The sequence below is a fragment of the Manihot esculenta genome, chromosome 7, assembly GCF_001659605.2.
Source record: "Manihot esculenta cultivar AM560-2 chromosome 7, M.esculenta_v8, whole genome shotgun sequence".
NCBI lineage: Eukaryota > Viridiplantae > Streptophyta > Magnoliopsida > Malpighiales > Euphorbiaceae > Manihot > Manihot esculenta.
The window spans coordinates 24,325,245-24,340,366 of NC_035167.2; positions in this window are offsets into that span (position 1 = coordinate 24,325,245).

The following is a 15,122-nucleotide window of genomic DNA, read 5'->3' on the forward strand; positions in this document are numbered from 1 at the left end:
TCCGGAAATCCGAATGGACTTCTCCATAGGAAATCACCCTTACCAATGGAGACACCTTAGCAATACCCAACCTTCACCTGAAACTCGACACGCTTCCACTGCGCTACTCTGATCCTTACTCCTTTCTATTCATCTTCTCTACTAACTGGCTTCTTCTCACTGCTAACCCAAAACTAACTCTGACTCTCACAGGTAGAGCCCGGATTTCAGATCTATCTTGGAAAACAACCAGCTCCTACTAGCTGTCCCAATAGATCATCCATCCTGCATGGGAATACCTGCTCTTGGTAGTGACCTTGGTCAACTGCTTGCAGTCGTTACAAAGTCTCGAGGATCCATCCTTCTTTTTCCACAACCACACTGGAACAATCCAGGGTGAGGTACTAGGTCGGATAAAACCCCTGTCTACCAAGTCTCGCCTCTACTCTGACTACTACCTCTCTCTACACAGACGCCATCCTATAGGGAAGGACAGAAATGGTTCTGCGTCCAGACACCACTCCTATACCAAACTCTAACTCCCTGACAGATGGTAAACCTGACAACTCGCCTGGGAAGACATCTAAGAACTCTCTCTAACAACTGGCACTGAGGTTGGTTCCCTGACCTGACTGCTAAACTCTCAAGCAAGAGCTAGAACCCTCTGACAACCCCTCCTATGTACCCTACGAACCTGATAGGCTGACATCAAACCTCTAGGCATCCCTACTGTGTTCCCCCAGAAGACTACCTCTGACCCATCCTATCCTCAGAATCTGACTACCTTGTCTCAGCCGACCAAGATAGTACCACGAGCAGAAACCAATCCATCCCTCGATTGACGTCCAGACAGTCAAGTCTAGGACCTCAAAGTCGAGTGGAAGGTATCTACCCTCAACTGTCACAGAACTGAACCGGCAGACTGACTCCGCCACAGATGGATCACACTCGGTTCCACTGACCAAAGAGAACACTCTAGCCCAGAAGCTATCAACTCAACCTCTCGACGGCTCCTAGAGCAACTAAAGAAAGAGAAAAACACTAGGGTTCACAAAAACATACACATCAGAACATTCAAAAGTGAGCATACCTGGCACCGCCATGTTCGATGTGTCTGCCTCCTGCTGAGCTTGGGTGAAGATCCGAGCTGGAGCTGGCGGACCTTCTCCACGGAAACCCTCAGAAGAAAAGGTTGACCCTCTTCCTCTGCCTCGACCACTAACCTGAAACATGGCTGGAGCTACTGGCTGAGCTGCTCTACCTGAAGCTGCTTGCTGCGACGGAGCCAACCTGGGCGCAGTGGGACACTCACGTGCTATGTGCCCCTCCTGTCCGCACCTGTAACATAGATTAGTCCCATAACGGCAGACTCCCTTTTGCGGCCTTCCGCACCTCAAGCATCTTGAACTGCCTAAGCTAGAGCTCGAACCACCACCTAATCCCAGACTAGACTTCAACTGACTCCACAACTTCTTCTTCTTCCCCCTCAGGGTTCTGCCCCACTTCTTGCTTTTCGTGGAGGTTGTACTCAGAGTGGAGGGATCAATCCCTCCTGAACCTGAGATTCTGGAATCCTGAGTCTGAGCATTCTCCTGAGAATCTCCCATACCTTATTCTGGTACTCTGACTCCCAAACTGACATCCCTTCTCTGAACATCCAACTCCACTTCCCTCATACTAGCTGACATCCTTCTTAGAGCCATTCCTTCTCTGCTTACATCAAAAGACCTTCCAGGGTCCCTTGATGTTCCCCATCTGCTGACTCCCCACGACTGCGCTCTTGGCAGAGCAGGGGGAAAGGTGTCCATACCTTCCCTCTCAGATGGAACTCCAGTCGATTCTACAGATCGACGAGCACCTCGCATTCTGGCTCCTCTGAAGAACAACACACAAGCATACAAACAATCATTAGCATCATACGGTTCATATGAAAACACATGAACCCTCATATATATCATACATACAAAACATTAATGCACATGCATAAAATCATGGCATTTCACATCATAAATCAAGACAGGACTCCACATCCTATCCTAGTGGACATGATTCTTCCTATTGTGCTTGCCCTTCTACGACATCTAAACCAACCTCTTTCCGATGTGGGATATCTCTAATCCTTGAGCATCTTTGCTCAACACACCGTACTGATGAGGCCCAAAGCTCTGATACCACTCTGTAACGACCCGAAAACCGATACCCTACCGTAACGGCCCGAACCGCCACCGGCGCTAGGATCCAGATCGGCTTAAGGCCGCCGAGACCCGTAGCAAGCCAAACATAGCTCCTATCACCTGGTCAAATCCCATACACGATCAAAACTTTAACATAAAAACTCAAACATCTGATGTACAAACCGAACCTGACCTGTATGCGACATAACTGAAAACATAAAAGGGTCCCCTACTAGAGCCCTCATCGCAACTCTAGCTGGGTCAACATAACATACATCAAGCCGGAGTCACATCCAAAGAGCTAGAACCTAACCTGTGCATGCATCACACCACTAACATAAGACCTCTACTAGGGTCCTTGATAGAGCATATTTTAGTCCATTTTATCATTATATTCTTGATGTTTATTTACATCTTTTCTACTTAATTTTGTGGTTTTAATTATGTTTTGCAGATATTAGGTGTAAAGAGACAATCTGGAGAAAATGCTCTTAAAACTGCCAAAAAGTGCCAAATATGAAAAGTGCCAAAAAAGGAAAGTTTCCAAATAAGGAAAGTTTTCAGAAAAGGAAAGTTTTCAAATGAGGAAAGTGCAGAAGCAAAAGCAAACATGGAAAGCTCAGTCAGAAGATTATTTGAAATTCAAATCACAGATCTTTCTTTCCTTGTTCAAAGATGTGCACACACTGCAGCAGTCATATCTTCCTATTTAGGCAGCAAGATCTCAAAGAGATGCTCTTCCTCTTCTGCATTCAATATTCAAATTTCAAAAGAGGCTCCACCTAAAAAGGAATGTATGAAAAAGCATATCTTCCCCTTTGAAGATCAAAATTCGTGCATCCTTCCTATTCAGAAACAATCTGCACGCTTTCCTCTTCTGAGAGCCATCTGCGCGCCACCTTCCTTTTCTGCAACAACTTGGGCAGCAAGTTGCACATGGGCAGCATCTTGGGCAGCCTCTATACTAATTAGGAAGTAAGGTCAGCATCTAAACTTATTTAGGAAGCACAATCTGCGCCTCCTTCCCTTTCTGAGACCAAACCGCGCGCACCAACTTCCTTCCGCAGTGCATTTTCGCGCAGCCTTCCTTCTGAAGCCGAAAAGCGCGATTCTTTCCTTTTCAGACACATCTTGGGCAGAAAATACCTCTTGGGCAGTAAGTATGACCTAGAGCAACACTTCTCAACTATAAAAAGCCACATAAGGAGCCTCTACATGACCCTTAAGCTCCCCTTGGGAGACACCTACGAAATTCACATCTCTTCTTCTACCTTTCTTCTTTTCTTTTATTTTTGGTTTGGTTTCAGTCATGAGAGGCTGAAATCTTTTATTCTAGTTGAAGATTAGGTGATACTTTGGTTGTTTTATGGATTGGGAGACTTGATCAAACATTGTTTAACTTTTGGTTTTTCAATATTTATGCAATTTCATGCTTGATTTCAATATTGCTTTGTTGTTTAGATCTACGTTGATTCTTGATTGCAAAGTAATAATATGTTAGTTTGGATGATTTAAGTCCGTAATTGCTTAGATTATTCTTACATGAGAACACTTGGGATAAAACCCAAGGAAATTGCATGATCTAGCGTTATCTCCATACGTTTGGGTAGCTAGGATTGGATCTCTCTATTTCTTAATGCAATTGACAATTGTTTTGATGCCTAAGGCCCAAGGACGTTCCTTGGCAATTTGTTGATTAGTAATTAATTAGAGGACGTTCCCTAATTGGTTTAATCATAAGGAGAGATAATGGTGGTGAGAAGCGTCTTCCATCTCCATAAACTAATATATTGAATTAACCCAAAAGAACAAAGTGTCTATGATCGATCCCAATGACTAAAGTGGATCCAATACTTCAACTAGAGCTTTCTTATTATTTATTTCTCTTTTATTTTATCATTCGTTTATTTTAATTGCTTTTAGTAGTTTATTAATTAAATCAATCTCAAACCCCTCATTTTACTTTAATTGCAATTTATTTTTATCTCATTTTTGGTTTATCTCATTTGATCCCACTTTCAGTGTTTATCTCATTTTTTTAGTTTATTATTATTCCAGTTAATTCTCTTGGTCTTGTTGAGAAAAATAAATAGGTAATCAACTCTCTGTGGATTCGATCCTTTCACCACTATCTGCAGTTGTAAATTGTTGATAACCAGAAAGGTTATTTTTGGCCGGTTTCGACAACCGCGAGTCAGTCCTCGTCAATTAACATTGCGTGGTAAACAACACATGCCACAAGATTAGTTCAAACACAACTCAACATCTAGCATAACATACATCATGTATTAAACAGGGACTAACCAAGTCTCAGGGCCAAGCACAGTACTAAACCATAAACATAACTCCACTTAACTTTACATTACATTCTCTTACAAATCATTATATCAATTTATAATACATGTCCACACTAAAAGTACTAAGCTAATACTATTACATAAGCAAAACCTTTACTCTTGAGACTTCCCGATCAACCTCAAACCTGCAACACTGGGGTTAGGGGAGAGGGGTGAGCTAAAAAAGCCCAGTGAGTAGAAACAAGGAAAACAGTTCATTAATTACGTGCTTTCATGAAATGCGTCACAGCACAAACAAATCATATCACGGATTGGACCCAACCCCAAAACATCCCTAAGCTATTTGCCCGGCCACCATAGAGGGCACCACAGGACTTCGTAATGCCTGGCCCAGCCAGGTCTTATCCATAGGGCTAGTGGGGTCGTCCTTGGTCCAATCTCCATCAACAATAAATAATGCAATGCTTCATATTCGTGTAACTAGTGCAATCAACCTATTACATATAAACATGATGCATGAGCATGCTTTAGGCATTTGATTTCATAAAATAAAGATTAAGTTTAGTTCTACTCACCTCTGGCAGACGCTGAACTGACTCCGCAACAGCTAACACTAATGGCCTCCTCGATCCCTCGGGTCCGGTCCTACACAGGTGGACTCGAATGAGGTGCCAAACACACTCTAAACAACTCATAAACAACTACCCAAAAACCCCCTAAAACATCACTTAAACATGCATAGAAAACAACCATGAAAAGGCTGGACAGGGCACTTTCGGCGGCACCTTCGGCAGCCGAACCCTCTCTCCAGAGACGAAACTCGGGCACCTTCGGCGGCCGAAAGTCCCTCTCCAGAGACGAAAGTCAGGCACTTTCGGCGGCCGAATCCTTCCTTCGGCGGCCGAAAGTCTACTTTCAAGCCAAAACTCAGCTTTCGGGGGCAAGGTTAGGCGGCCAATCCATGCATCCAAAGGCAGGTTCGGCGGCCGAAACCACCTTCGGCGGCCGAACCTAAGTTCTTCCCAGAAGGGCAGAACTCAGCTTCTCATGCATTCAAGCCTCCCAAACCTTCCAAACACCCCAAAACAAGCACCCAACCTTACTAAAACATGCATAAACCCTTAACCATGCACAAAGGAGTTTAAACAAGCTTAAACTCCAACAAAGAACATCAAAACATACATAGATAGCTTATAACCCACATAAGCCAAAACCATCAAAACAACCAAATCCTCACATACTCTCTCCCCATCATGCATACTCACTCCCACATGCATAACCTAGCCTAAACATTCAACATAGCATCATATAAACATACATGAGCATCACATAACATACATTGGGCATAAAACCCACATAAATCCTAACATGCATATCTACCCATACTCTACCATTAAAACCTTCATAAAACTTCAAAAGACACTAGGAAAGCAAAGATCTACACTTACCTCTTGAAGATCGAGGGTTGCGTGATCTCTAACTCGGAGGTGTGGAGAATCCAAGCTCCAAAAGCTCCAAGCTCCCAAAACTTCGATCTAACCTTTAAAACTCTTCAAAATAACCATGGAACTCATGAAAACATGAAGGAGATGAAGAAAAACATGAAAATGGCCAAAGGAGGACAAAAACTCACATGAGCTCGAGAATGGGGAGAAAACTCGCCCATTTCCGATCTGAGGGGCCCTTTATAGGTGGCCTGGTCAGAGACCTTCGGCAGCCTAACGTGCCCCTTAAACTCATGCATGTTCGGCGGCCAAACTTGAGGTTCGGCGGCCGAACCTTGGCTCGTTCAAACAAGACTTTCGGAGGCCAAAGGCACTCCCGAAGCCTTTCCATGTTCGGCGACCAAACTTCACTTTCGGCGGCCGAACCTGGCAATTGCCTCCTTGGTCTTTTCTTTTCAAAACTCAATTCTTTTTCATTTAAAACCATGAAATCAGTAAAAACCTTTTAGAAAACACATTTTACCCCTCTAGAAGCCTCTGGCATCTTCAGAAATTCCAGATTTCCAACGGAGATTCTGCCGGAAGATAAGGATTCCTATGTCGGAATCTAGCCGGGTATTACATTCTTCCCCCCTTTAAGAACATTCGTCCCCGAATGTTCCACAAACAAACAGGCATATCATAAAACATAACATCAATCATAGATGAACAAGCAAGCAAACCAGCAAGCAAAACCTAAAAATCTCTCTCCTGAAAGAGAGACACAGGCACTGCTGGAGTATAAACTCCCGGGTCTCCCAAACACTCACTATCAACCAGTGGTGATTTCCAAAACTTTTCACCATCAGGATTTCCTTGCTCCTCAATTCTTGACTTATGTGTCCATGATCCGCACTAACTGCTCAACATAGGTGAGATCCCTTGAGATCTCTACCTTTGGTTCTTTAAGAACCTCACTTGGATCTGACACGAGCTTCCATAACACAGGAATCCGGAAATCCGAATGGACTTCTCCATAGGAAATCACCCTTACCAATGGAGACACCTTAGCAATACCCAACCTTCACCTGAAACTCGACACGCTTCCACTGCGCTACTCTGATCCTTACTCCTTTCTCTTCATCTTCTCTACTAACTGGCTTCTTCTCACTGCTAACCCAAAACTAACTCTGACTCTCACAGGTAGAGCCCGGATTTCAGATCTATCTTGGAAAACAACCAGCTCCTACTAGCTGTCCCAATAGATCATCCATCCTGCATGGGAATACCTGCTCTTGGTAGTGACCTTGGTCAACTGCTTGCAGTCGTTACAAAGTCTCGAGGATCCATCCTTCTTTTTCCACAACCACACTGGAACGATCCAGAGTGAGGTACTAGGTCGGATAAAACCCCTGTCTACCAAGTCTCACCTCTACTCTGACTACTACCTCTCTCTACGCAGGCGCCATCCTATAGGAGATCCTTGACACCTTCAGAAAAGTGGAGATCAACATACCTCTATTAGATACTATGAAACAAATTCCCAGGTACGCAAAATTTCTGAAAGAATTGTGCACTAACAGAAGGAAGCTTGCTGAAAGAGAAAAGGTAAGTATGGAAGAAGTTGTGACAGCTGTCATAAAGAGAGAACTCCCAACCAAATGCAAAGATAGAGGGACGTTTGCTATTTCTTGTAAAATTGGCAATGTTGGCATTAAGAAAGCTATGTGCGATTTAGGTGTATCAATCAATGTTATGCCTCTCTCTATTTATAATTCTCTAAATGCAGGAGCATTGAAAGACACTAGAATAGTGATCCAATTGGCTGACAGATCTGTTGTATACCCAAAAGGAGTTCTGGAAGATATTCTAATACAAGTAGATCAACTTGTCTTTGCAGCAGATTTCTATGTGATTGACATGAAGGAAGACAATAACAATACTACTTCAGACATCTTACTTGGACAACCTTTCTTGAGCACAGCCAGAACCAAGATAAATGTGCATGATGGCATACTAACCATGGAAATTGAAGGGGAAGTAATAAAGTTTAATGTTTATGATGCTATGAAATATCCCCATGACATGTCCCCTATTTATGGTTTAGATATCATTGATTGTTTGAGCCAGGAAGTTTTTGATATGAATCAAGATGATATGCTAAACAATGATCTTTGCAGGGAGGCTAGCCAGGAAGATAAAGGAAGCCAAAAAGAGCCAGAGCTAAAAGCAACAGTCTGCAGCATCCAGAAGATGAGCTGCGACCAACTCCAGAAAGCGGAAGTGGGATCGCTCGCACCTCTGCAACTCGGATTGCAGGTCAATTCTGCCATTCATCCAACGTAGATAGGCCATGTGTAATACCCGGCATGTTCAGACATCAGAATTCCTATCGTTCGGTGGAATCGAGGATGTCAGAGCATCCCTGAAGGGAGAGTGGAGGTTTTCTAAAATGTTTTTAGCTGTTTTAAGCTTTTGTTTTAGCAAAGGAATAAGTTTTGAAGAAACAAGGCTAAGGAAAGTTTTGCCACTTTCGGCCCCCTAAAGTGTAAGTTCGGCCGCCTAAAGTAGCTCATGTTCGGCCCCCTAAACTCAATGTTCGGCCCCCGAACGTGATGAGGTGTTACATGTAGCTTTGGCCACCGAACGTGAAGCGGTGGTTCACTTTTTTTAAGTGGATATGACCGACTATGGAGGTGCTTAAGCTCTCCTTTGGGTCAGGAACAAGCACATGTTTCCCCTTGGTGATTTTCTTGAGTTTCTAATCAAATCTTTCAAAGAAAACATAAGTTATGGTGAGGTTTAACTAGTTTTGAGAAGTTGTGGAGTTTGAGAACTTGTGAAGCTTGAATCTTCATTTCTTCAAGTTTGGGGTCACGCCAGCCTTTGTTCTTCAAAGGGTAAGAGTGAATCCTTTGTTTTTATTATGTTTTAAATGAGTTTGATGATGGGAAAGGGGAGTTGTGCTTGAGTATGCATAAGTTGTCCATATTAGGGTGTATGGATCCTATGCTTTGTGTATGGTTGTTGTGTGTTGTTTTGTTGGAGTTTAATTTATTTGAAGCTCCTTTATGCTTATTGAAGTGTTTATGCATGTTTTAGAAGGGTTAAATGCATGTGTTGAGGTCTGAGCAGGTGATGGAGGGATTGGCAGGCGTCCTTGTGCACGAAACTGAGTTCTGGATGAACTCAGGTTCGGCCCCCGAAAGTCCAAGTTAGGCCGCCGAACATGCCTGACTTTCGTCTCTGGAAGGGACATTCGGCCGCCGAAGGTGCCCCCGAAAGTGCCCTGTCCAGCCTTCCTTTGCATGTTTTCTATGTTTGGTCTAAGGTGTTTTAAGGGGTTTTAAGGGGAGATGTTTAGCGGTATGTCCGAGTATGTTTGGTCCCTCATTTGAGTCTATCTGTGTAGGCACAGAGCAGAGGAACCAGAGAGAGCAGCAGTGAGTTTTCAGAGCCTGCAGAGTCAGTCAGTTCAGATAGCCAGAGGTGAGTGGAACTAAACTTAATGCTTTTTGAATTGATCAAAGACATGTTTTAGCATATCTCATGCATCATGATTATGCCATAAGTTGATTGCATTAGTATCCACGAATATGTTGCATTGCATTGTTATTTGTTGATGTGGGTAAATGCTGAATGATCCCATAGTCACAGACAGGAAGACCAGGAGCCTTTGACTACGCCCTGGCACGTATAGCAAAGACCAGGAGCCTTTGACTACGCCCTGGCAGGTATATAGCAAAGTCCAGGAGCCTTTGACTACGCCCTGGCAATGGTAAGTTTACAGGTGTTATATACACATATACATATATGACAGGAAGACCAGGTGCTCGATTCTACGCCCTGGCACAGAGTTACTGGGACTATGTGGTGACAGGTTTACTCTTGATGTGGCTTGTCTGTGATATGGTGCATTCCATGAGATCATATTTTACTGAGATGTTTTACTGTTCTACTCACTGGGCTATAGAGCTCATCCCACTCCCTTAACCCCAGTTTTGCAGGTTCAGTGTACAGTGTACAGGGACAGTCCAGCAGAGTACAGGAAGAGTAAAGAGATCTGTAATAGCTTAGAGTGGACATGTAATATTAAAGAGATGTAATAGTTGTTGCTTGACCTAGTGATGTATATGTTTTGTACATGATCTGTATCTGTATATATGTTTTTCTGTATGTGAAAACCAGGCTTAACAGGTATGAGTTAACCCATCTAGAGCAAGCTCTAGTCAGGGATACAGAGTACAGAGTACATGAGTACAGAGTACAGAGATAGTGCATGCACAGGTTAAGCCGTGGTTCAGAAAAGAGTTTTCTTTTTCACAGCATATGTATGATCATGTATGAGGTTACAGGTACACAGAGAGTATAGCAGGCTTGCTACGGGTTCTGGCGGCCTTAAGCCGACCTGAATCCTAGCGCCGGTGACGGTCCTTTTTGGGGTCGTTACAGATTGGTATCAGAGCCCTAGGTTCACATGATCGGACCTATAGAGACAGTGTTGGGCTCAGACAGGTTAGAAGTGGTCAAGCACAATAGGAAATCATGTCCACTAGGATAGGGTCTTGAGTCCTATCTGCTATGATATGCGAGTATTGTATGTGTATGATTGTTATGTGATATGTGATAGTTATGTGCTAAAGTGGTATGTTATATGTTGTGTTTCCAGAGTAAAGATGCGAGGAACTCGTCGATCAGCTCGATTGACTGGAGTCCCACCAGAGAGTGAGAGACCAGCTGCTCGTTCTCCTGCATTGCCAAGGGCAAGGTCTCAGAGATCTAGCAGGGAAGGTACGTCGATAGACCCTAGAAGGTCTGTAGACGAGAGCAGAAGAGGAACAGTGAGGGGAGGAAGATCAGAGGAGAGAAGGGAAGCTATGGAGATTGATCAGTCTAGAGATGATAGCATGGGTATAGGCAGTTTTGAGGAAGGTATGGGAGAATCTTTGGGAGGTGTTCAGGCCTCAGGTTTTGGCTATCCATCCTTGTTTCAGGATCCAGAGTATCCGATGGAGGGGATGTCGGAGTACTCTCGATTTGACCCATATCCTACATACATGCCATTTGTGCCATATCCGCAGTATTACCCATCATATCCACCATATCCGAGGTATCCATCTTCCCCTATACATCCAAGTGCAGCACACCTAGAGCCAAATGAACCAAATGAACCAGTACTACCACCAGAACCAGTAGCCCCTGTTGTTGATAGACATGAACCTAGCTCATCTGGAGGTAAAGTTCAAATGACGGAGTATTTGAAATTGGATGCTCCTAAATACAATACGGGAGATGATCCATTTGATTACCTCAGAGCAGTTAGGATGATCACCAGTGAATTGGGAGCAGATGATAGGAGAGCCATTGAGATGGCAGGTTTCACAATAAAATGCAGGAAAGCCAGAGAATGGTTTAAGAATTATGTGGAGCCTAGAATGGACAGCATGTCATGGGGAGAGTTCGCTAATGAGTTTGCAGGGTGGGCTTTTCCTGATAGTTCGAGGGAGATGAAGATAATTGAGTTTGAACAGTTGAGACAAACAGATGAGATGACTGTGGATGAATTTACAGATAAGTTTCTGGATCTGCTTCAGTACGTGGGTCAAGCCTATGATACTGATCAGAAGAAGGCAAGGAGATATACCATGAGACTTCATCCCAGGTATTCTTCTTTGATCCTTCCAGCAGAAAAGGAGAGTTTTCACTCTATTATAGATGCAGCCAGGAAAATGGAAGCTAGTGCCAATATTCAGAAACAGTCAAAGGCACAGGCTTCGGGTTCTAAGAACCCCAGTTCAGGTTCTACAGGCAGTAAAAGATGGGATAGAGCGAGAGGAACAAGGAAAGGGTTCTGGAATAAAGTCAAGTCAGGTCTGGGAATAGGTAGTGGCTCAAGCTCTGGCACAGCTCCAGTCTGCAGACGATGCGGAAAACCACATGGAGGAGTTTGTCGGTTGGGATCTACAGCTTGTTTTCGATGTGGACAGGAAGGGCATATTGCTCGGGATTGTCCGCAGATGACTTTTGCACCATCCCAGCAGATGAGTTCAGGCAGTGTGGTACAGCCAGTTGTACGGCCAGCAGCTCCAGTCATGCCTCAGACTAGTGGCAGAGGCAGAGGTAGAGGGGTAGCCTCTACTTCAGCAGCAGGTTCCCGAGGTGGAAATCCGGTAGCCCCAGCACGGATTTTCACAGTGACACAGGAGGAGGCTAACACGTCGAACACAGTGGTGTCAGGTAATCTCATCATTGGGTGTTCAGATGTGTATGCTTTGATGGACCCCGGTGCTTCTCATTCCTTTATTGCGTCGAGAGCCATAGAGAGGTTGGGTTTGATCAGTTCTGAGTTAGAGTATCCTCTCTGGGTCAGTGGACCTAGATGTGACCCATCAGTGGCAGTGTCAGTCTGTCGTTTCAGTCCAGTGTTTATTGAGGGTAGATGCCTTCCAGCTGACCTTGTGGTTCTAGATTTGACGGATTTTGATGTCATTCTAGGGATGGATTGGTTATCTACATATAGTGCTACGTTGGACTGTAGAGAGAAGCTAGTGAGTCTCAGAGACCAGGATGGGTCAGAGTGTGTCTTCAAAGGAGACAGGAGAGGTACACCCAGAGGTATGATTTCAGCCCTTCAGGCTCGTCGTTTGCTTAGGAGGGGTTGTCAGGGGTTTCTAGCTCATGTGAGAGAGCTAGACAGTCAGGTGAGGGAACCAGCCACAGTACCAGTAGTCCGAGAGTTTCTCGATGTGTTCCCAGACGATTTGCCAGGACTACCACCTGATAGGGAGATAGGGTTTGAAATTGAATTACTGCCAGGTACTAGACCTATCTCTATTCCTCCCTACAGGATGGCGCCAGCTGAGTTAACAGAGTTGAAAGAACAGTTGCAGGACTTGGTAGATAAGGGTTTCATCCGCCCTAGTACCTCACCTTGGGGTGCTCCAGTGCTCTTTGTCAGAAAGAAGGATGGATCCCTCAGACTTTGTATCGACTACAGACAGTTGAACAAGGTCACTATCAAAAATAGGTATCCCTTACCTCGGATTGATGATCTATTTGACCAGCTAGCTGGAGCAGGTTGTTTCTCGAAAATAGATCTGAGATCTGGGTATCATCAGTTGAGAGTCAGAGAGGCAGATGTGCCTAAGACAGCTTTCCGGACCAGATATGGGCATTATGAGTTCTTAGTGATGCCGTTCGGGTTGACTAACGCCCCTGCAGCATTTATGGATCTCATGAACAGGGTATTCAGTGAGTTTCTGGATCACTTTGTCATTGTGTTTATCGATGATATCTTAGTGTATTCCAGAAATGCAGAGGAGCATGCCCAGCATCTGAGGATTGTTTTGCAGACACTGAGAGAGCATGGTTTATATGCCAAGTTCTCGAAGTGTGAGTTTTGGTTGCGGAGCATTGCCTTCTTGGGACATGTGGTATCAGCAGAGGGTATTGAGGTAGACCCCAAGAAGATCGAGGCTGTAGCTAACTGGCCCAGACCCATGACAGTGACTGAGATTAAAAGCTTTCTGGGACTGGCAGGTTACTACAGGAGGTTCGTTCAGAACTTTTCAAAAATAGCAGCTCCTATGACCAAATTGACTCAGAAGAACCAGAAGTTTATCTGGTCAGACCAGTGTGAAGAGAGCTTTGAAGAGCTCAAGAAGAGATTGACAACAGCACCAGTGTTAGCTCTGCCTGTCAGTAATGAAGAGTTCACAGTGTTCTGTGATGCATCTCGAGTAGGCTTGGGTTGTGTATTGATGCAGAGTGATAGAGTAATAGCTTATGCTTCTAGACAGTTGAAGAAGCACGAGTTGAATTACCCTACCCATGACCTAGAGATGGCAGCAGTTATCTTTGCACTTAAGATGTGGCGGCATTACCTCTACGGGGTGAAATGCGCGATCTACACTGATCACAAGAGTTTACAGTACATCTTAAGTCAGAGAGAGCTGAATTTGAGGCAGAGAAGGTGGGTCGAATTGCTCAGTGATTATGATTGTAAGATCCAGTATCATCCGGGTAAGGCGAATGTAGTCGCAGACGCCCTAAGCCGGAAGTCACTAGGCAGTTTATCCCATATAGCAGCAGAGCGGAGACCAGTTGTGATAGAGCTTTATAAGCTCTTTGATGAGGGCTTACAGCTAGAGTTGTCTGGTACAGGTGCGGTGATAGCACAGATGAGAGTGACACCTGTATTTCTGGAGCAGATAGCGCAGAGACAGCATGAGGACCCTGAATTGCTGAAAATTGCCAGGACTGTTCAGTCAGGCAACAATACAGAGTTTAGATTTGACAGTAAAGGGATCCTTCGCTATGGGAGTCGACTTTGTGTACCAGATAGGGGCAGTGTGAAGGAAGACATTATGAGGGAAGCTCATAATGCGAGGTATAGTGTTCACCCAGGAGCCACCAAGATGTATCAGGATCTGAAAAGGGTCTATTGGTGGCCAGCCATGAAGAAAGAAGTGGCGCAGTTTGTGACAGCCTGTGAGGTTTGTCAGAGGGTGAAATTAGAGCATCAGAAACCAGCCGGAATGCTTAACCCATTACCGATTCCAGAGTGGAAATGGGAGAACATAGCCATGGATTTTGTAGTGGGTTTACCAGTAGTGTCCAACAGGATAGACTCGATATGGGTGATTGTGGACAGACTCACGAAATCTGCTCATTTTCTTCCAGTACGGAGTAACTATTCTGTAGATAAGTTGGCACAGGTCTATCTGGATGAGATAGTGAGATTACATGGAGTTCCAGTGTCTATAATTTCAGACAGAGGACCTCAGTTTACTTCCCGCTTTTGGCGGAGTCTGCAAAGTGCGATGGGCACGAGGTTGGATTTTAGTACTGCTTTCCACCCACAGACTGATGGACAGTCAGAAAGGACCATCCAGACCATAGAGGATATGCTACGCCTATGTGTGTTAGACTTTGGCGGTTCTTGGAGGCAGCATCTACCTTTGGTGGAGTTTGCCTACAATAACAGTCATCATGCGAGCATTGGGATGGCTCCTTATGAAGCATTATATGGGAGGAAGTGCAGATCACCTGTTTGCTGGGAAGAGGTAGGAGAGAAGGCTCTTGCAGGGCCAGAGTTAGTAGACATTACCAGTAGAATGGTGCCCATGATCAGAGAAAGAATCAGAACAGCTCAGAGTAGACAGAAAAGTTATGCAGACGTTCGCAGAAAGCAGTTAGAGTTTCAAGAGGGTAATTGGGTATTGCTGAAAGTGTCTCCAATGAAAGGA